At 44.4% G+C, this 21,483-nt stretch overlaps 1 protein-coding gene across 6 annotated transcripts in view; it reads right to left on the bottom strand.

Moving 5' to 3' along the window:
- SAMD4A (sterile alpha motif domain containing 4A) overlaps positions 1-21,483 on the bottom strand; it is a 337,199-nt gene that overhangs the window by 143,760 nt on the left and 171,956 nt on the right. The gene's annotated exons all lie outside the window — the stretch shown is intronic.

The following is a 21,483-nucleotide window of genomic DNA, read 5'->3' on the forward strand; positions in this document are numbered from 1 at the left end:
AACCTAAAATCTTTCATCCACAATACAACCAAGGAATGTTTCTATAAACTGCAAGTCCTCAAAAATCTGAAACCTCTTCTACACTTCAGTGACTTCAGGCTTGTAGTCCAGTCTCTCATCCTTACAAAATTAGATTACTGCAACTCTCTTCTCCTAGGCCTCCCTGCTATATCTACCAAACCTTTACAGATGGTCCAGAATGCTGCAGCAAGACTTCTCACAAATTCAAACAAAAGAGCACACATCACACCCATACTCCAAAGTCTTCACTGGCTTCCCATAAAACACAGGATCACCTTCAAAACACTAATGATGATTCACAAGGACATCCACGGCATCGCCCACCTCAAATTAAGCTCTCAACTCCGCATTCAAACTTCTGCTAGACCTATTAAAAACGCCTACAAAGGAGCCCTATACGCACCACCGATCAAAACCACTTTAAGAAAACGCGCCATGTCCACAGCCGGGCCCAACCTTTGGAATTCGTTACCACCCGAGCTTTGCCAAGAACCCTCTCTCCAAAATTTTAAAAAACACCTTAAAACATGGCTCTTCAGACAAGCCTTTCCTGAATCTCAACATTACTCTGACACGGGTCAAAAGACATAACATGACACAAGGTAACCTCAGGACATAAGACATATCAGGACTTTAAGGAGACACTTGAGCACCCATCTCTTCCGTACCATACTCTTTAAGGAGTCACCCGATCCTTAAGGATCTCTAAGGAGACTTGATCACCCATTACTCCCACATTATATCCCATTAATCTTGTTTCAATGCCTCACTCCCTTCCTGCCTACATACTCCTCCTTCCCTCCACCACTCAGTCTTACTCTCATAGCTACCTTATGCCCTATGCTACCACCACGCCTTATCCACTATGCAGCTGCATAATGACACTTCATTAAACGTATTTTGATATTACGCATACAGTCGCCCCAGTTGTTGTTCCCCTATTTATATATATTATGTTACTCTATGATGAAGCATTTCACTATATATTATTGTTGAACTGTTGACCTGTTCTATGTTTATTGCTCAATGTTCTATGTTCGATGTAACGCCATAGCCGCGACAGTTATGTTCAATTGTAAACCGATATGATTTGATATCTTTGTTCAAGAATGTCAGTATAGAAAAATTCGAAATAAATAAATAAATAAATATAGTTCATTTGTGTGATATAATGGCATCATCAAAGTCCAGTTCAAGACTTTCGCGCTGCTTACGGAAAGATTACAAATGTAGTCTCATCAGAAACACAACAAACTAAATTGTAGGAGCAAAACTACCTTCAAATCAGCAAGTACTCAGTATTCTTTTCTTCAATTTACATGTTAAATTATCAATCAAAAAAAGTGCAACTTTAGTTGTCAAAAGTTCTTGTTTTTTGGGAAAAGGGACAAATTCCCCCAAAATGAACTGATCATTGCATTGAAAAAGTTATATCACTACATAAAGAATGGCAAGATTTACAGAAGCAGTTGGCGAGAGACTCAGATATGGAAGCGAAAAACAAATTAAATTCCTGGATAAATTAGATGATTTATTCAATGTTGCACATGAGAAAATTAAACATCATTAAGAACGAAGAGGATAAGCAGTTTTTATTATTGCAATGCAAGAAAGGACAACTAGGTTCCATGGCTGGCATTGATTACAAATTTAAAGCCAGTGAAAAAAAAATACAGGAACGCATAGAAAAGGAAGCAGAGAGAAGAACTTATGAGGAAATGGAATGAACCATCATGGTTCAGCTACCATCATTGTCAAGATGAGAGTGATTAGTGAAGATGAAGAAGACAGCCAACATTCTAATGATGTGCGCAAGAAACACAACCAGACTCAAGTGATACCATGACAGTGAGCGAACCAAGTACTTCGGGTATAAGAGGTACACTAGATGTTTTCACTCCATGTCTGTCTGAAGCACTAGACAGATGAAAAGTCTCCAACCACAATGTGGTTCTTCTAATGGCTGCAGCAGAGGCTTTCAAATTATCACTGAAAACTTAGGGGTAGATTTTCAAAAAACGCGAATAGGCGTACTTTTGCTGGCGCATTAGGCGCAAGCAAAAGTACGCTGGATTTTAGTAGATACGCGCGGAGCCGCGCATATCCACTAAAATCCTGGATCGGCGCGCGCAAGGCTATGAATTCTGTATAGCCGGCGCGCGCCGAGCCGCGCTGCCTACCCCCGTTCCCTCCAAGGCCGCTCCGAAATCGGAGCGGCCTTGGAGGGAATCCTCTAACGCCCTCCCCTCATCTTCCCCTCCCTTCCTCTATCTAACCCACCCGCCCAGCCCTGTCTACACCCCCCCTTACCTTTCTCCGGGGATTTACGCCTCCCGGAGGGAGAAGTAAATCCCCGCGCGCCAGCGGGCCTCTTGCGTGCCGGGCCGCGACCTGGGGGCGGGTACGGAGGGCGCGGCCACGCCCCCGGACCGCCCCGGGCCGTAGCCACGCCCCTGTACCCGCCCCCAAAACGCTGCCGACACGCCCCCGAAACGGCGCGGCACTCGGCCCCGCCCCCGACACGCCCCCCTCCGAAAACCCCGGGACTTACGTGAGTCCCGGGGCTCTGCGCGCGCCGGTAGGCCTATGTAAAATAGGCTCACCGGCGCGCAGGGCCCTGCTTGCCTAAATCCGCCCGGTTTTGGGCGGATTTAGGCAAGCAGGGCTCTGAAAATCTGCCCCTTAGTGTGCATGTATGCAAGTATGCATGTAAATGACTTCCCTACACCAACTCTGCTCCAAAACACCTCTTGCTAGTCCATGGAAAATAATGCACATGAAATCACTGGCGTACTCCCGGGATAGCTTTAAATCAGCCTTTGAATCCTTTTGAAAATTACTTCCCTTATGATTTTACATTTGTTGCAGCCTTACTTTATATGTATTTAGTTGGCAGGGGTGTTCACTCCCATGTAATACAGAGGCTTAATCTCCGCCATCCTCAGCTCATGGCTCAGAATTTAGATTTGATCTCAGCTAAAAAAAAAAAAAAAAAGATCAAGAAGCAATCTTCTAGAACAGCACTTATTGTAGGAACAATATTCATAAAAGATGTCACCTTCTTCATCTCCAAAAAGTATTTGGCCCTTTGAGTTTTGCATCTCAATTGCATGCTTTTGCAGGTTAATGGACTAAAGCATTAGTTGCCATAGTTTTGATCATTCTTTCCAATATTTAAAGTAATCTTTCATGTTATCTACCCTCTCTGGCAGTCTATTCTGTTGCAGATTTTCATAGCATTTTGCAAGCAGGCACACTTTCCCTTTTATCCTTTCTTCGCCAATGTCACCTATAAAGACATTAAAGAGACTGGCCCTAACACTTGTGACAAGCCATTGATCTGATCATTTCATCTTCCTTTTCAGAAGCTGGCACTCTCCAATCTATATCTGGTAGTCTTAGGTCCCCCAATTAACAACACCTCATCTCTGACTGCTGTCATTTGGATGGCTTCTATCACATCTTCCTCTTGTGATGGTGGTGTAACCCATAAAGGTTTAGTTGGTAAAGTCCTCTTCTGCTCTTCATACATTTGAAAGTTCAGAATTTCCTATTGTACTTTTTGAAATCAAAAACAACTGATTCACGTTTACCCATTGTAATCCACTCAATATTTCATAGACCTCTATCATATCTCCTCTCAGTCATCTCTTCTCCAAGATGAACAGCCGTTATCTCTTTAGCCTTTCCTCATAGGAGAATTGTTCCATCCCCTTTATCATTTTGGTCATCCTTCTCCTTACCTTTTGAGATGTGGAGATCACAACTACACACAATATTCAAGATGCGGTTGCACTATGGAGCAATACAGCAGCATTATGATTTTCTCTTTTTATTTTCCATTCCTTCCTAATAATTCCTAGCAGTCTATTTGCTTTTTTGGCCACCACAGCACATTGTGCAAAGGATTTCAACATCTCCATGATATAACTATATTTTTCCTGGGTGGTGACTGCTACGGTGGAACCTTGCATTATGTAGCTATAATTTGGTTTCCTCTTCCCTTCATCACTTTGCACTTGTCCACATTAAATGCCATTTGGATGCTCAGTCTCCAGTCTCGCAAGGTCCTCTTGCAATTTCACAACTTTGAATAGTTTTGTATCATCAGCAAATTTGATCATCTGACTTGTTTATAAATGACCTGGAAATGGGAATATGTTAAAGAGCAGTAGTGCCAGTATAGATCCCTGGGGATCTCCACTAGTCACCTTTCTCCAAGGAGAAAATTGACCACTTAACCCTATTCTCTGTTTTCTATCTTTTAACCATTTCTCAATCCATATTATAGCATTGCCTCCTATTCCATGACTTTTGAATTTCTTCAAAAGTCTCTCATGAGATACTTGTTCAAATACTTTATGAAAGTCCAGATACAGTACATTAATTAGCTCACCTTTATCCACATGTTTATTCATGCCTTCAAAAAAATGTAGCAGATTAATGAGGCACACACACGGTCCTTAAATTTTACCTCTATGTCTCTGTGAATAAATGCCAATAAATAAATACATAACTAAAACAGGCTCGATACAAACGGTGTCTCGCTAATAAAAGTTTATTGTTCACCGTGGTCAGTGGAAATGAATTGGCACCAAGTACCTTTGTTCCCTGTCACATCCACAATCACAACAAAAACCAAGTCCAAAATGATCTGCATCTGTAGTCCCTTAATTCTTTCGCAGGGTTCCCTGTCTTCTTTTGGATGGAATGTAAAGCAGGGTTGCACTGAAAAGGAGTGGGGGAGGGGAGGGAGTCAGAATCAGTGCACAGCAGCAACTCTGAACAGCCCGGTTTAGGATATATGATTGCAGGGTTTTAGAAGGAGCTCAGGTGCGTGAACCTGGATGATGATGGTCACTGCAATGACTGGTCCAAAAAAGTGATATAAAGTAGCCCTGGAAGCCCAAAGGAGCAGGAAGGAACTGCCAAGTCAAAACCATACATAAAGAAGTTTTTTTTATTTTTTTCCATTTCCTTCTACTGTTAACCAAAATTGTATGTTTTCAAATTATGACTCTGGTATTTCATTTTTTTTTCTGGGGAGGGTGGAGCAAGTGGCAGGAGCCAGCAGTTTCCACCTGCTACCTAGATTTCAGATCAAATCAGAAGTGGGCTCTGTTGGGGCTATGATGCCATAAGCCATTATTTTCCACTATGCAGGAATTGTACCCCCATTTTTAACCTTTGTCATCTCCTATCTAGTTCATTCTTCACAGTGAAAATTCTCAGGCAAAGGGGCACAGACTGCAGCTCTGGTTGGAGACCAGCACGTGCACCCCATCATCATCAGTCTGGCCACTAGCTGTCGCCACTGCACAATGGCCTTCGAAGCATCTCACAGCTTCAGCCGGCAAGGGGAGCAGAGACCAGGCCCGGGAATTGAGCACGGGTCACCTGACTGACACTGCCACTGAACCACTAGGGCAATTCCCTCCAAGTCATTAAAAACTACACTGCCCCCAGAACTTTATTTGCAAATTGCCAAGTTATGAGCAAAGGCTCTCATTTAAGAGGATTATCAGTCTAGGTCATGAACTTGGCACAGACAATTTAATACAATTATTACTAACCTCTAACAATTAAAAAGTGAAATATAAGGGGGGGGGTGGAGGTTGATGGTACTGATCAGTCCTACTTATATTCTGCTGTATCATTTTGTGTATGGCTTGCATCAGAAACAAATGCTGGTCAGTTATACCAGTTTTGTTTATTATTGTATTAATAACAATAAACAAAGTTGAACATAAAAAGTAGAATATAGTTCAAATATATAAACAGTTTACTGGATTATAGTATATTTGTTGTTCCAATAGCTTTCTTTGGTTCTGATACAATCAAGTGCTGACGTAGTATAAGTACTTGAAATGACGTCATTATGAGTGCTCTTTTTGGCTTCATTGGGAAGTAAACATGAAACAGACTGAAAGACATCAGATCTTTAGACCTTCTCATCTCAAAAAAATGTGTATTTGATTTTAAATTTTCAAGGAGAGTCAATGTATGAAAACAAAACAAAAAACCTGGACAATGCTAATCTTTCTACTGTTCAAACATGGCATTAAACTCATCTGTGCTGAAACATAATTCTTCATTCTAATGCAACTTGTTTAAATATTTCTGAGGGCAATATTCCATCCTGAAGATCTTTAATTCTTTCAAATAAATGCATGCCAGATAGATGGGGAAAAAACATAAAAACAAATCTTCTGTCTTCTTCTTAGGCTAAAAATGACATTTATAAACGGAAAAGCACTGGTCTGAACTTTACCAGCAGGATTTCTCAACTCCAGTGCTTGAGGACCACAAACAGGGTAAATTAGCCTTGTTCTAAGACAGGATGCATGCAAATACATCTGTTGAATATTTAGTGTGGCTATCCTGAAAAAACAGGCCCTCACTGGCAACTGCTGCTTTAAATCTTGTTTTAAAAATGGCTGACCAACTTGAAAGAAAAGTGAATTCCATTTAGATATCCAAAACATTTTTGGACTATTATACAGTGAGCTTAGTTAATCATATACATAACATTCCATTATAAGAGGTCAATTTAGAAGCCTTTTAGTCACTGCCCTGTCCTAGTTAATTTGAGTTATAGCATGGAGTTACAGCCAGACTGGCAGATCATTTTTTTCTGGACTTATAAGTATGCTAATTAATTAATCTTAATATATTCATTATGACACCAACTGGTTGCATATAGGAATTGCAAAGAGGATTGCCTCACCATGGCCATTATGGATTTTTTGCAGTTGTTCGTGGAATTGTTGCTTGATATATTAAAGTAAATATTGGACTGCAGGTGCTGATGAACCAGTGCCTATGGCACCTGAAAGCTAACACAGAAAGAGGGTTATGTATAACTAACCAGGGGTTCTTAAATGGGGGTCCATGGATGGGCTTCATAGGGTCCGTGAACAGGGTGCAAAAAAAGAAAATTTGCATGTATGTGTTTGTGCCTATTTTTCTGGAGATGGGGTTCATAGCTTTCATCAGATTCTCAAAGGAGTCTGTAACCCAAACAAGGTTATGAACCACTGCATTAAGCTGTCAAATTTTTCATAAGTGGGGGGCCTGTGCCAGTTAAAACGTGCAAATAATGTCTTAACATGCACAAGCTCCATTTGCAAAATATGTTCACAAATTACCCCTTCACAGGTACTAAATGTTTGTGCATAGTCTACACCCAAGTGTGCTGAAATTCTGCATTAATGAGCTGGACTAATGCAAAGCACCTCATTAATGCCAAAATCAGTGAAAGCAGGTCTAAGACATCTTTGAGTGCTGGTGACACTAAAGATAGCTATACCTGAAGGAGATGTAGTGAATCTTTTTCAGCTGGGCTTGATAGCAGAGAAGTTTCTCACAAGTTTGCTATGGGGCTCATTTACATTACACAGGCTGCTAACCTGCAGGACAATGTTCCCTCTAATTTCTGACATGCTATGTGCGCAAAAAGTTTGTTGTGTGCAACTTTTCCGAAACTTAACTTAATGTTGTGCGTCCAAACTTACAACTCAGCCTACTGGAGTTAAAAAAGTGAAGACCAAGTGAAATGTTAACATGTTTATATACTTCTTAACTAAAGAGGCTACTAAGGTATAGCAAGTAGAAAGTGAAACAGTTTATTTATTTGTTTTATACCATATATACTGGGCGACTGCGCCTCATAACTCACAACTTCACAGTCCATAATATTTACACTTTTTCCCTGCGATCTTTGACATTTGTCCTTTCGTTATAGATTCTGTCAAGATCGATATTTCCGCCAACTAGTTGATAGTTCTTTACACGCATAATCATATCCAAATGCTCCATCTGTAACCGATTCCACTATTTGGTTTTCGTAGCGTTCATTAAACTGAAGCCACGTTCACAGTCTACACTGGATGCCATGAATGTTCCTCCAATATCCATCAACACAGCGAGGTCTTTGAATTGTTCATTTTGAGTTACAAACGACAACATAGATGACAAATTTGAAACAACTTTGTCTTTGATTTTCTCAGTAACAACGAATTTGAAGTCATTGTATTGATCAACTACTGTTAACTCCTCAGGCAGAAACTCTTTATATTGAGCACAAAGTGATTTTATGTTATCAATTCCGAAATCGAAGTCACAATTGACAAGTGACCCAATATCAAATGCAGCCCATGCCTGTACTTCCTCTTCTGGAAACCTTTCATCCAGATGGACACACAAGAGATTGATAAATGTGATCAGCGAGCTTGTGTCAACTGCATTATTGGTTGTACCTGTTATGTTGTGACGAAAGTCAATAGTGGACCCTTGGGCCGGCTGAGGTGGACAACGTCCACAGGTGTTAATAAGCCGGGAGGCGGAGCTCAGCTGGAGCGGACTGATGACGTCTTCACCCTGGAAACCCGAGACCCCCTCAGGAGGAGCCCGTAGGGGTCCGAGTCGCTGGGACTTAGGAGAATCGTGAATAAGTCCGAGGTCTGTGGCTGGCTGAAGACAAGGAGAATCGTGAGGAAGTCAGAGGGTCGTGGCTGGCTGAAGACAAGGAGAATCGTGAGGAAGTCCGAGGGTCGTGGCTGGCTGAAGACAAGGAGAATCGTGAGGAAGTCCGAAGGTCGTGGCTGGCTGAAGACAAGGAGAATCGTGAGGAAGTCCGAGGATCGTGGCTGGCTGAAGACAAAGGAGAATCGTGAAGAAGACCAAGGTTCGTGGCTGGCTGAAGTCAAGGAGAATCGGGAACCGGAGCTGGAGTCAGGATACGTATAAAGCAAGCAGGAACCAGAGCTGGAACCAAGGCACAGCAGGACCAAGCAGAACCGAACTGGAACCAAGGCACGGCTGGAACAAGCTGGAACCGGAGCTGGAAGCAAGGCACGGCTGGAACAAGCAGGAACCGGAGCTGGAAGCAAGGCACGGCTGGAACAAGCAGGAACCGGAGCTGGAAGCAAGGCACGGCTGGAACAAGCAGGAACCAGAACTGGAATCAAGGCAACTAACCACTCAAAGGAGCGACCACATTGCAAAGGCAAAGCAAGGAAGTCAGACGCTGGTTTAAATAGCCAGCCGGCGTCTGACGTCAGGAACGGGGCGGTTCAGCACTTCCGGGTGCTGGACCTTTAAGAGCCCCCTCCTCGCGCGCGCGTTGCCTGGCAGTGGGAGGAGTCAGAGTCGGCCTTCGGCAGCGTCTCCACGTGGAGAGAGACGCTGCCATGCGGCCCTACAGGCCCCAGGAACAGCGGATCGCGGCGAGCCCGGGGGAGGCAGCAGAGAGGTAAGGACCCGGTCGCTAGCCTAGCGACCGGGACCACAACAGTACCCCCTCCTTTACGCCCCCTCTTCAGAGGACTTGGCCTGTCAGGATGGTCCAGATGATATTGCTGCAGAAGAGTCTTGTCCAAGATGTTGCGGGCAGGCTCCCATGTATTGTCTTCGTCTCCACAACCTTCCCAGGCCAGCAAATATTCCCAACGTCTGTTGGCGAAACGAGCATCCAGGACCTCTCGTACCTGAAACGTAGGATCCTCATCCGTAGTGGTGGAAGCGTCCTCAAGAGGCCTGGGGTGAAATCTGGAAAGAATTACTGGTTTTAAGAGAGAGACGTGAAAGACATCATGAATGCGTAAAGTGGTTGGGAGTCGTAGACGGTAAGAGACCAGCCCTACCCTCTCCGCTACGCAGAAAGGACCACAGAACTTGGGTGAGAGTTTCTTGGAAGGTTGCCTCAAATGAATGTTCTTTGTACTAAGCCACACTCGATCGCCTGGGAGGAAAGCGAATGCAGGTTTTCGGTGTCGATCGTAGTAGCGTTTAGCAGTGCGTGCGACTTTCTGAAGTCGGTGTTGAGTAGAGGACCAAAGTTCACTCAATTGGTCCGCGGACAACTGAGCAGCTGGTGAGGAGGTTGGTACTGGTAGAGGTAATGGTGGTTTGAGCTGTTTACCATACACAATTTGAAAAGGCGATTTCCCAGTCGCCGTATGTATTTGATTATTATAGGCGAATTCTGCCCAAGGTAAAAGCTCCACCCAATTATCTTGTTTGTGGTTAATGAACGCTCGTAGGAACAACTTTAATGAACGATTCATGCGTTCGGTTTGCCCATTACTTTGCGGGTGGAAAGCGGAGGAGAAACTCAGCTGGATCTTAAATTTTTTGCATAAGGCTTTCCAATACCTGGCTGTGAACTGAGGACCTCTGTCAGATACAATGTCCTGAGGCAGACCATGAATACGGAATACATGGTGTGTGAACAGAGAAGCCAGTTCAGTGGCGGAAGGTAATTTGGGCAAAGGCACAAAGTGAGCCATTTTAGAGAAGCGGTCCCCCGTGACCCATACTACAGTCTTGCCTTGCGAAGGTGGGAGTTCCACCAAAAAATCTGTGGTGATGTGTGTCCAGGGTTCCGTGGGTACAGGTAACGGTTGTAGTAAACCTCTCGGAGGGCCATTAAGCGGTTTCTGCAGGGCGCAAGTGGGGCAAGAATTCACGTAAAGGGAAACATCACGTCGAAGACCAGGCCACCAATAGAAACGATTTATAAGATCCAATGTTCTTAGTCTACCAGCATGCCCCCCGGTCAACGAGTCGTGGCCCCAAGACAAGACTTTCCTCCGAAGCCTTTTAGGAACCGCAGTCTTACTTGAGGAACCAATGGAAGTGGTAGTTAGTTGAACACAGGCAGGATCCAGGATGGTTCGTGGAGATTCGTCCTCTTCTTCCGGCTGAAAGGTACGAGATAGAGCATCGGCTCGAACGTTCTTCTCTGCTGGTCGAAACTTGAGGATGAAATTGAAACGACTGAAGAAAAGTGACCATCTTGCTTGCCGCGAGTTTAGTCGTTGAGCTTGGGCTAAGTACAATAAATTTTTGTGGTCAGTGTACACTGTCACCGGATGATTAGCCCCCTCCAGCCATTGCCTCCACTCCTCGAAGGCTAACTTGATGGCTAGGAGTTCTTTGTCTCCGATGCCGTAGTTACATTCAGCAGGCGAAAACTTTTTAGAGAAGTAAGAACATGGCATCAATTTGCCAGAAGTATCGTGTTGACTGAGCACCGCTCCGACAGCCAGATTCGAGGCATCGACCTCCAGGATGAAGGGTCGTTGTGGATCTGGGTGTTGTAGGCAGGAAGCGGCTAGGAATGCTTGTTTTAAGTCTTCAAAGGCAGCAGAGGCGGTAGTGGACCAATCGTGAGCGTTAACCCCTTTGCGAGTAAGCGCCGTGAGAGGAGCTACCTTCTGGGAGTAATGTGGTATAAAATGCCTGTAAAAGTTGGCGAATCCAAGGAATCGCTGTAGCGCCTTCAGGCCAGATGGGCGAGGCCAATTGACAATGGCTGCCACCTTCTCTGGGTCCATCTGGAAACCGGACGAGGAAACGATATATCCCAAGAACGGAAGCGACTCGCGCTCAAATTGACATTTTTCAAATTTAGCGTATAGATGATTGTCTCTTAGAGCCTGTAAGACCTGCTTGATGTGTTGGCGATGAGAAGAGAGATCTTGGGAATAGATCAGGACGTCATCAAGGTACACTATGACGAAAGAATGAAGCATCTCCCGGAGTACCTCATTCATTAGATTCTGGAAGATAGCAGGGGCATTACATAAGCCGAAAGGCATTACCAAGTATTCGTAATGTCCATCTCGCGTGTTTAACGCTGTCTTCCACTCGTCACTGGGATGAATACGAACCAGATTGTATGCCCCACGTAAATCCAGTTTTGTAAAGATCTTGGCCCCCTGAAGTCTATCGAGCAGTTCTGGGATCAGAGGCAAGGGATAGTGATCTTTCTTAGTGATGGAATTCAGGCCTCGATAGTCTATGCATGGCCGGAGGGAGCCATCTTTTTTGGACACAAAAAAGAACCCTGCTCCTGCAGGGGAGTGCGAAGGACGAATGAACCCCTTGGCAAGATTTTCCGTAATGTAGTCTGACATTGCATGGGTTTCTGGCAGAGAAAGAGGGTATACCCTACCCCGCGGTGGAGTGGAGCCTGGTAGCAAATCAATGGCACAGTCAAAGGGCCGATGGCATGGAAGCAGTTCAGCCTTTTGTTTGGAGAACACGTCAGCGTATTCCTGGTAAGGCAGAGGAAGTTCCAGGGCTGAGTGAGAGAGTAATATCTCCGGTCTAGGAACGGGATCAAGGCAATTCTGGAAACAGTAAGGACTCCATTGCGCAATTTGGAGAGAGTCCCAATGGATCACCGGAGCATGTTGTTGCAACCAAGGGAGTCCCAGGACCACAGGGTGCACCGACTTCTCAAGTAGCAAAAAGGAGATTGTCTCAGTGTGAAGCACGCCCGTCCGTAAAGTGAGAGGCATCGTAGTTTCAGAAATGGATCCAGGTAAAGGGGTTCCCCGGATAGAGGTAACCCATAACGGAGGTATCCGGCGCTTAGTAGGTAGTCCTAGTTGGTGTACCAGTTCTTTCCAGATAAAGTTCCCTCCGGCTCCGGAATCAATAAAAGCTAGAGTCTGAAAGGAGCCACCTGGATACTCCAAGGTTATAGGAACTGTACATTGAGGAGTAGCATTAACATAGCCTAGGGGAATCTCCTCATCTCTCCCTAGACTTGAGCGTTTCCCGGTCTCGCAGGACATTGACCCAGGAAATGACCCTTAGTGCCGCAATATAAGCACAGGCCCTGAGTGCGGCGTCGTCTCTTCTCCTCCTCGGTTAGAGGCGCCCGTCCAAGCTGCATAGGTTCCTCCGAGGAACTGTGGGTGGCTGATGGTGTCTTGTGAGGTACAGTCAGAGACCTGGAGAAGGAGGGCGCCAATGAAACAGGCCGACGAGGAACTCGACCCTCCTTAGCTAATTGCTGCAAACGCCGGTCAATCCTCCCGGCCAAGTCTATCACCCCATTCAGGGTGAGGGGAAGGTCGCGAGCCATCAGCTCGTCTTTGATATGACCCGCGAGGCCTTCCAGGAAAATACCCCGCAAACAGTCATCCTGCCAGCCGAGTTCCATCGCCAGAGTACGAAATTCAATAGCGTACTCCGCCAGAGAGCGGGATCCTTGTCGTAGCTGTAGAATTTCAGTGGTAGCGGTGGTTGCACGAGCTGGCTCATCAAAAGTCTGTCTGAAGTGAGTCACGAAATCCTGCAAATTGTGCAGCATGGCGTCCTGCTTCTCCCACATGGGAGAGGCCCACAGCATAGCCCTCCCATCGAGCAGAGACAAAATATATGCTACCTTGACGGCATCAGACGGGAACTGCCCCGGTAGCAAGGTGAAGCGGATGAAGCACTGATTAAAAAACACCCTGCACGATCTGGCATCCCCGGAGTAACGAGTAGGCGCTGGAAGCTGAGTCTGCACGGGGTTTTGCGGTGCCGGCAGAGGCGGAGGTTCTGCCACCGGCGGAGGATTGGCGTCCAAGCGACTGGCTAGACGATCCACCGTAGCAGCTAAGACCTCCAGGCATTGCTGTTGCTGCTGGATTCTTTGGGCCATGCCAGGGATGGCGTGCACAGGAGAGGAGTCCGCCGAGTCCATGGCCTTTGCAAACTGTTATGTTGTGACGAAAGTCAATAGTGGACCCTTGGGCCGGCTGAGGTGGACAATGTCCACAGGTGTTAATAAGCCGGGAGGCGGAGCTCAGCTGGAGCGGACTGATGACGTCTTCACCCTGGAAACCCGAGACCCCCCCAGGAGGAGCCCGTAGGGGTCCGAGTCGCTGGGACTTAGGAGAATCGTGAATGAGTCCGAGGTCTGTGGCTGGCTGAAGACAAGGAGAATCGTGAGGAAGTCCGAGGGTCGTGGCTGGCTGAAGACAAGGAGAATCGTGAGGAAGTCCGAGGGTCGTGGCTGGCTGAAGACAAGGAGAATCGTGAGGAAGTCCGAGGGTCGTGGCTGGCTGAAGACAAGGAGAATCGTGAGGAAGTCCGAGGGTCGTGGCTGGCTGAAGACAAGGAGAATCGTGAGGAAGTCCGAGGGTCGTGGCTGGCTGAAGACAAGGAGAATCGTGAGGAAGTCCGAGGGTCGTGGCTGGCTGAAGACAAGGAGAATCATGAGGAAGTCCGAGGATCGTGGCTGGCTGAAGACAAAGGAGAATCGTGAAGAAGACCAAGGTTCGTGGCTGGCTGAAGTCATGGAGAATCGGGAACCGGAGCTGGAGTCAGGATACGTATAAAGCAAGCAGGAACCAGAGCTGGAACCAAGGCACAGCAGGACCAAGCAGAACCGAACTGGAAGCAAGGCACGGCTGGAACAAGCTGGAACCGGAGCTGGAAGCAAGGCACGGCTGGAACAAGCAGGAACCGGAGCTGGAAGCAAGGCACGGCTGGAACAAGCAGGAACCGGAGCTGGAAGCAAGGCACGGCTGGAACAAGCAGGAACCAGAACTGGAATCAAGGCAACTAACCACTCAAAGGAGCGACCACGTTGCAAAGGCAAAGCAAGGAAGTCAGACGCTGGTTTAAATAGCCAGCCGGCATCTGACGTCAGGAACGGGGCGGTTCAGCACTTCCGGGTGCTGGACCTTTAAGAGCCCCCTCCTCGCGCGCGCATTGCCTGGCAGTGGGAGGAGTCAGAGTCGGCCTTCGGCAGCGTCTCCACGTGGAGAGAGACGCTGCCATGCGGCCCTACAGGCCCCAGGAACAGCGGATCACGGCGAGCCCGGGGGAGGCAGCAGAGAGGTAAGGACCCGGTCGCTAGTCTAGCGACCGGGACCGCAACAGTACCTGTAATAGTGCTTTAACACTTTGACTCCACTGAGGTGAGCTTGTTAGATATTGACTTCTGATCTTGTTCAGTTTGTCTCGAGCTAGATGGTGAGCTTCTAGAGTTGTTAAACCCTTCTTCTGAAGAAGAAGAGACAATGAAGCCAAATCTGATAGAACATCATTCAAAATTTCCAGAGCTACCCTAAACTCAGAAGTGCTCAGCTTCTTGAAACAGTATTTGGCAACTGGATCTTTTCCCCGCTCTTCCTCGAAATATTGTAACAAAACAGCATAGTTTCGAACTATAGCTTGCACAGCAAAATGCCTCGACAGCCATCACACTTCATTTAAAGGTCTGAATGCCACTGAATCATGCTCTGAGGCGTCAACAATTTCTTGAAATTTAACTATTTTCGAAATAGATCTACTAAACATCGAGTACACAGTTTTGATAAGTGTTTCAATGTCTAGCATCAGTTTGACTTCTTTCTATGTATCAGTTATTCCTAAATCTTCACAATGTGCTACACAGTGTTGCTGAGTTAGGTGTGGGATTTCTTTTTTCAACTGTGCTGCTACTCCATTTTTTCTTCCTAACATAACAGAGGCTCCGTCCGATGTAAACATAACCATCTTCCTTAAATCAAGCTTGTTTGCTGTATAAAAGAGTTTGATGGCAGATATGATTTAAAGCAGCATTGCAATGTTCTAATCACAAAATGCCACCAAACGATACTTTGTAATCCAAAGCATTGCTAGGTCGATACTTAAAATAAAGTATTAAACATTTGGTCAAAGATATGTCAGTGCTTTCATCAACGGTTAAAGTGTGGAACAATGCCGAAGAAATTTCTTGCATTATATCATTTTGAACACCGCTGTTGATGACTTCAAGAAATTCAAATGCATAGTTTTTACTTCTCAAACTCTCTGGCAGCTTTACAAATTTGGCCATGTCTGTAACAGCCAGCATAGAGGAGTTCAATTTGATGGCTAGCAAGACACTGTCAATCAGGACCTTTATCTCATCTGGATTTGAACGCTTCCGTTCTACAACGATTTGCCTCCTTTGCTTTTCTTCTGGAGTCTCTAGTAACAGGTTCATGAACCCACCGCGAAATAGTGGATTCATACTTTTCAATTTTGTTACAATGTCAATGTGAGATTTACTTACTAGATGTCTTTTGAGGAATTCCAGTTTCCAGACCTCGTTCCAACTTTTACCTGTAGAAAACTCTCCTAGAGCTTTCACTTCAGCGCAGATCAGACAAATGACTCCTTTATCTTCATCATACAAAACATTTTCACGCAGGGCTACACGAGTTAGGCCGTGTGACTTTGCGGTATTAGTTTCAACAGTCTCATCTAGCTATTCGGATTTAAATGATGTAGCTGTTCTCTTGCGTTTAACACCTTTACTCATTTCGATTTTTATGCGTTCAAATCTTATTATCTTAATTGTAATTAACTTAAATATTATCAACTTATTTAAACTTAACCAGTTGACACTATCTTTTTCTAATATTCTTTATAAATGATTTATATTACCACATGGCGTCATATACACTCAGTCATCTAGCTGCTGACGTAGACATTGATTCTTGTACGCGTGTGTATTGTGTAGCCTAGCAATGCTAGCATCCCTCTCATCCACACTGTGTCGCTGTACCATGAATCGCTGCAGCTATGCCATTGGAGGTTGGGAGTATGAACTCTCCCTGACCTCATCCCATTAATGAAATAGCAGGCTAGCAGTCAGTTCTAAGTAACAGGTGGCATCCTGGCCTCTGTCAGAGAGCCGCATCAGTGTGTGCATTTAGGCCTAAATTCACTGGGGTTACAGAAACTTTGGAGCAAGTGTTCAAACCAATACTATGGCCTGTGTAGAGATGAGTTAGAGATCTCTTAACCCACAGAGTGGCACAGACATTATGTAGACATTTGCCTAGCTTTTGGAAAAACTCTAGGATTAAAAACTCTGTGCACTAAACTTTGTACCATGTGTGCGGCCTTCACGGGCTATGTGCGCGCACACACACGCACAGCTTAGAGGGAACACTGCTGCAGGAACCAAAATTTCTTCCCATCTCTGCCTATGGATATTGGTTATCACTGCTATCAAAAGCACACACAAACTTTACAGTTCATTCAATGCAAAACACTGCACAGCCAACTATCCATCACAGAGGACAACTCCATCAATAATTCTTCAGAAAGACTCAATACCATTGCTCCATCTACAACTTGCCCAGGATAATAGCTTACCCAGTTAGATTGGTTTCTGCTTATAAAGATCCTGTAAACAATTACGTCTGTCTACCCACATGCTGTTTCTTATAGTGTTGTACAGCAGCTGCAAGGAGTGGCTCTTTGGAAGAATTTTATTATTTTGTACCAGAGTTAACTTACTGCTTCTGCATAACTATGAAGAGCCAAATTTAAAATTAACATTTTTTAGATTAACCTTGTGTCCCTTTTCTATTTTTTCAGGTGAACTTATCAATGAAATTCGAGTGTAGCAATTGATTTTCTGTAAAGTATGATAATTTAAAGAATGTTCTGCCCCATCAGCAATACTGATATAACCCAAGCATATTATGTAGAAACTTAGAATGTTCTCTACATGTTATATTTTTCAACCATATTAACCACTGTGATGCACTTTGAAGTGATAGACAGTGGAACAGAAATCTTAAATTATACTTATAGTACCTGAAAGTTATTCACTGTGAAGTGTTTGAAAAAGTGGAATATTAAAAAAAAAATCTAAATCTAAATTAAATTACATTAAGTACAGGACCAATAAAAGAAAAACTCATGATTATAGATGATGTATGGTGACAGATTATACTTGTGTGTTTTATCTAATGCACCCTTCCTCCTCAGACCTCTTTATATATACAATAACAAAACACACAGAATACTATGCAAACATTCACAAAATATAACATTTGATCACTAGTATTGCCTGAATTATGAAAAACATTTTTAAAAATATTTTATTATATGGTGTATTGTATTAGTTATCTATTATTTTTTGTTTTTATCTTAATATCCAATAAAAGAGTCAAATTTTTTTTTAATGAAAAGGCCAGTTCATACACAGCTACATCATTTCCAGCATGGCAGATAAGAGTATTAATGGCAAAAAAATGAATAAATTAAACATTCCAGTTTGTGATCCCTGTTCACCAAAAAGTTACCAAAAATGTTACCAAAACATGTTATTAGCTATTTCCTTAAAACATTTTTTAATAGAACTGTCCCAATGAACTAAAGCAGTTATCTCTTTGCAGCATAGATAAAATGTCACAAAACAGTTCTGTATATATAAAGTCTTGTCTTGGTCACACTGTCATGGTTGTCTGTGCCACCAGGCAGCGGGCTGAACAGTGGAAGGTGCACTGTGCAAACAGAATATGTCTGTCTGCAAAGTCCCATCTCTTAGGCTCCCACACCTAGTAACATGCACAGGCAGGCACACACATGTTCATAGTCTATTTCAGGCAATGCCAGATCTTTTCTTCAGCCACCACAGGATGGGATCCTCAGCAGCCCTCTCCTTCTTTGGCTACTGAGAGATGGGAACCACGATGGCTATCCTGCAAGCCGTTTCTGCTGGTGTCGAGCAGCCCTGATTACATGAGCTTGAGCCCTAACTGGGTGGGTCATGGCTCATCTAGGCACATATGTGGCTACACCACTGTTGTGTATTATGAACTGGTTAAAAGACAGGCAACAGACAGTAAGGCTAACTGCTCAGTTCTCTCAATGGAGGATGATAAATAGTGCAGTGCTCCCAGGAATCTAGACTGGAACTGGTGCTTTTTAATCTTCTATAACAAATCGCTATTTAGCGCTCGCTGGAGTTGGGCAATGAGAGACATCAATATACGGTCAATTTAGTTTACAGAAAGGTTCCCTAACGTTCTATATACTTTCTGTTAATTACTTCACAAAATAAAATATTAATCATTTTCACTTTTGTACAATTTATAGACCAGTCAACCATGGGCAGTTTTTGCTAGTATATATATATTAGGGATGTGAATCGTTTTAGGACGATTAAAATTATCGTCCGATAATTTTAATATCGTCTTAAACCGTTATGGAACACAATACAATACAGATTCTAACGATTTATCGTTATAAATCGTTAGAATCGTGAGCCGGCACACTAAAACCCCCTAAAACCCACCCCCGACCCTTTAAATTAAATCCCCCACCCTCCCGAACCCCCCCCCAATAACTTAAATAACCTGCGGGTCCAGCGGCGGTCCGGAACGGCAGCGGTCCGGAACGGGCTCCTGCTCCTGAATCTTGTCGTCTTCAGCCGGCGCCATTTTCCAAAATGGCGCCGAAAAATGGCGGCGGCCATAGACGAAAAAGATTGGACGGCAGGAGGTCCTTCCGGACCCCCGCTGGACTTTTGGCAAGTCTCGTGGGGGTCAGGAGGCCCCCCACAAGCTGGCCAAAAGTTCCTGGAGGTCTAGCGGGGGTCAGGGAGCGATTTCCCGCCGCGAATCGTTTTCGTACGGAAAACGTATGGCCGGCGCCATTTTCCGTACGGAAAATGGCGCCGGCAGGAGATCGACTGCAGGAGGTCGTTCAGCGAGGGTTCCGGCGCCTCGCTGAACGACCTCCTGCAGTCGATCTCCTGCCGGCGCCATTTTCCGTACGAAAACGATTCGCGGCGGGAAATCGCTCCCTGACCCCCGCTGGACCTCCAGGAACTTTTGGCCAGCTTGTGGGGGGCCTCCTGACCCCCACGAGACTTGCCAAAAGTCCAGCGGGGGTCCGGAAGGACCTCCTGCCGTCCAATCTTTTTCGTCTATGGCCGCCGCCATTTTTCGGCGCCATTTTGGAAAATGGCGCCGGCTGAAGACGACAAGATTCAGGAGCAGGAGCCCGTTCCGGACCGCTGCCGTTCCGGACCGCCGCTGGACCCGCAGGTTATTTAAGTTATTTGGGGGGGGTTCGGGAGGGTGGGGGATTTAATTTAAAGGGTCGGGGGTGGGTTTTAGGGGGTTTTAATGTGCCGGTTTTTCGATTTTTCGATTTTTAACGACCCGCAGGTTACTTAAGTTATTTGGGGGGGGGTTCGGGAGGGTGGGGGATTTAATTTAAAGGGTCGGGGGTGGGTTTTAGGGGGTTTTAATGTGCCGGTTTTTCGATTTTTCGATTTTTAACGATTTTTCACGATATTTTACCCCCCCAAACGGCAACAATACGATTCCCTCCCCCTCCCAGCCGAAATCGATCGTTAAGACGATCGAGGACACGATTCACATCCCTAATATATATATATATATATATATATATATATATATTCAAATATTAGGCATAGTGACATATTTCAGCACTTGTCACTCCTGCCTGAAAATTTCAGGGTTGCCTAATTCTCCATAGGTAATTTTTAAACTTGACAAAAGATTATAATGAATGAGTAAAAATGCTTGTGAAAAACACAACTTCAATAAGTGTCATTTTGTAGGTAGTGTGTGATGAAGTCTTAATAGTAGCTGTCTTTTTAAAGCTTATTACTTTTTCATCATTTCCAGATTGGTGATGGCTAACAGAATAATTGCTATGCGCTGGCTTAAATATACCTCAGGGTTTAAAAAAAAAAAAGAAAGCAAAACAGACACTTCTGTGAGAATTCCTCTCACAAATAAACTAGCAAAGGAAATTAATACAGGAAGAGCTCACCATAGGATTAGATCCTTTACGACACAGGTTAACTATTTTATATCAGTCTGGTCATACCATACTATCATGCCTAAATACTCCACTGATGGAACTTTGGAATAGTCTGGCAATAGACGGAGGATAGCATGAAAAGAAAAAGCTCTCCCAGAGAATTGTGTAGATAAAGCTCACCCAATGACTAGCCACAGACATCTATTTCTGGTGGATCATGTCATCTCAAACTGTGACACATATGTACAGGGCACATAATATATATCCCTTAGGTAATTCACTGAAAATTTGTGTCAATCCTCCATCTGTGCTGACAAGTAAAAAGACGCTTGTTGATTCAGCCAGGGAACTGGGAAAGGAAGCCTTTTAATAACAAATCTACTCCCACCGTTTCTTTTATTTATGAGTTCCCACTTGTTGACAAGTTAATCTGCTTTTACAGCAAGGAACTGCATTCTCTACAAAGCTACTAACACATGCCTCGCCTTTTCGAAACCAAAATGGGGAAGTCTATTTTGAATTTCATGTATTAAGAAGTACTGTACATCAAACTTCATGCAACAGACTGCTTACATCAATGACATCACAAGAGTAAGCAGCTCTGATGCATACACCAAAGACTTCACACATACGCGCATGACAAGTTGCCAGCTATTTCCTACGGCAAAGGGATTAAACTGATTCTGCTGGCCAATAAGCAGAGGGGATATAATTTAAGAATGACAAACTGTGCAGTATCAGGTTAAAATATATGATCCAACTGTTCTGCAGAAGACAGGCGAACCAAAAGTATAACTCTATTTGTTTTCCCCCTTCCCTGTCCTCACCTCAGCAAAGGAAAACTTTTTACAGTAAATGAGAATGGACATGAAAAGAAAGGGCGAGGTAAAAGAGAAGGGATGAGAAAAGGAAATCAAACAAAAGTAACACATAGCAAAAGAACTTATATTTACTATAAAGTTTTTTCTATTATTATTTTCTCCAGTGATCCTTTCCCAAAGAAAATTAATTTGCAGCAAATAACAATTGGGTTTAATTAGAATGGGGACCAGAGAGTGAAAAATCAACTGACCCATTTGTAGTGTACTTGGTTCAGCAAAATATTAT

Source organism: Rhinatrema bivittatum, chromosome 4, assembly GCF_901001135.1.
Source record: "Rhinatrema bivittatum chromosome 4, aRhiBiv1.1, whole genome shotgun sequence".
NCBI classification, from domain to species: domain Eukaryota; kingdom Metazoa; phylum Chordata; class Amphibia; order Gymnophiona; family Rhinatrematidae; genus Rhinatrema; species Rhinatrema bivittatum.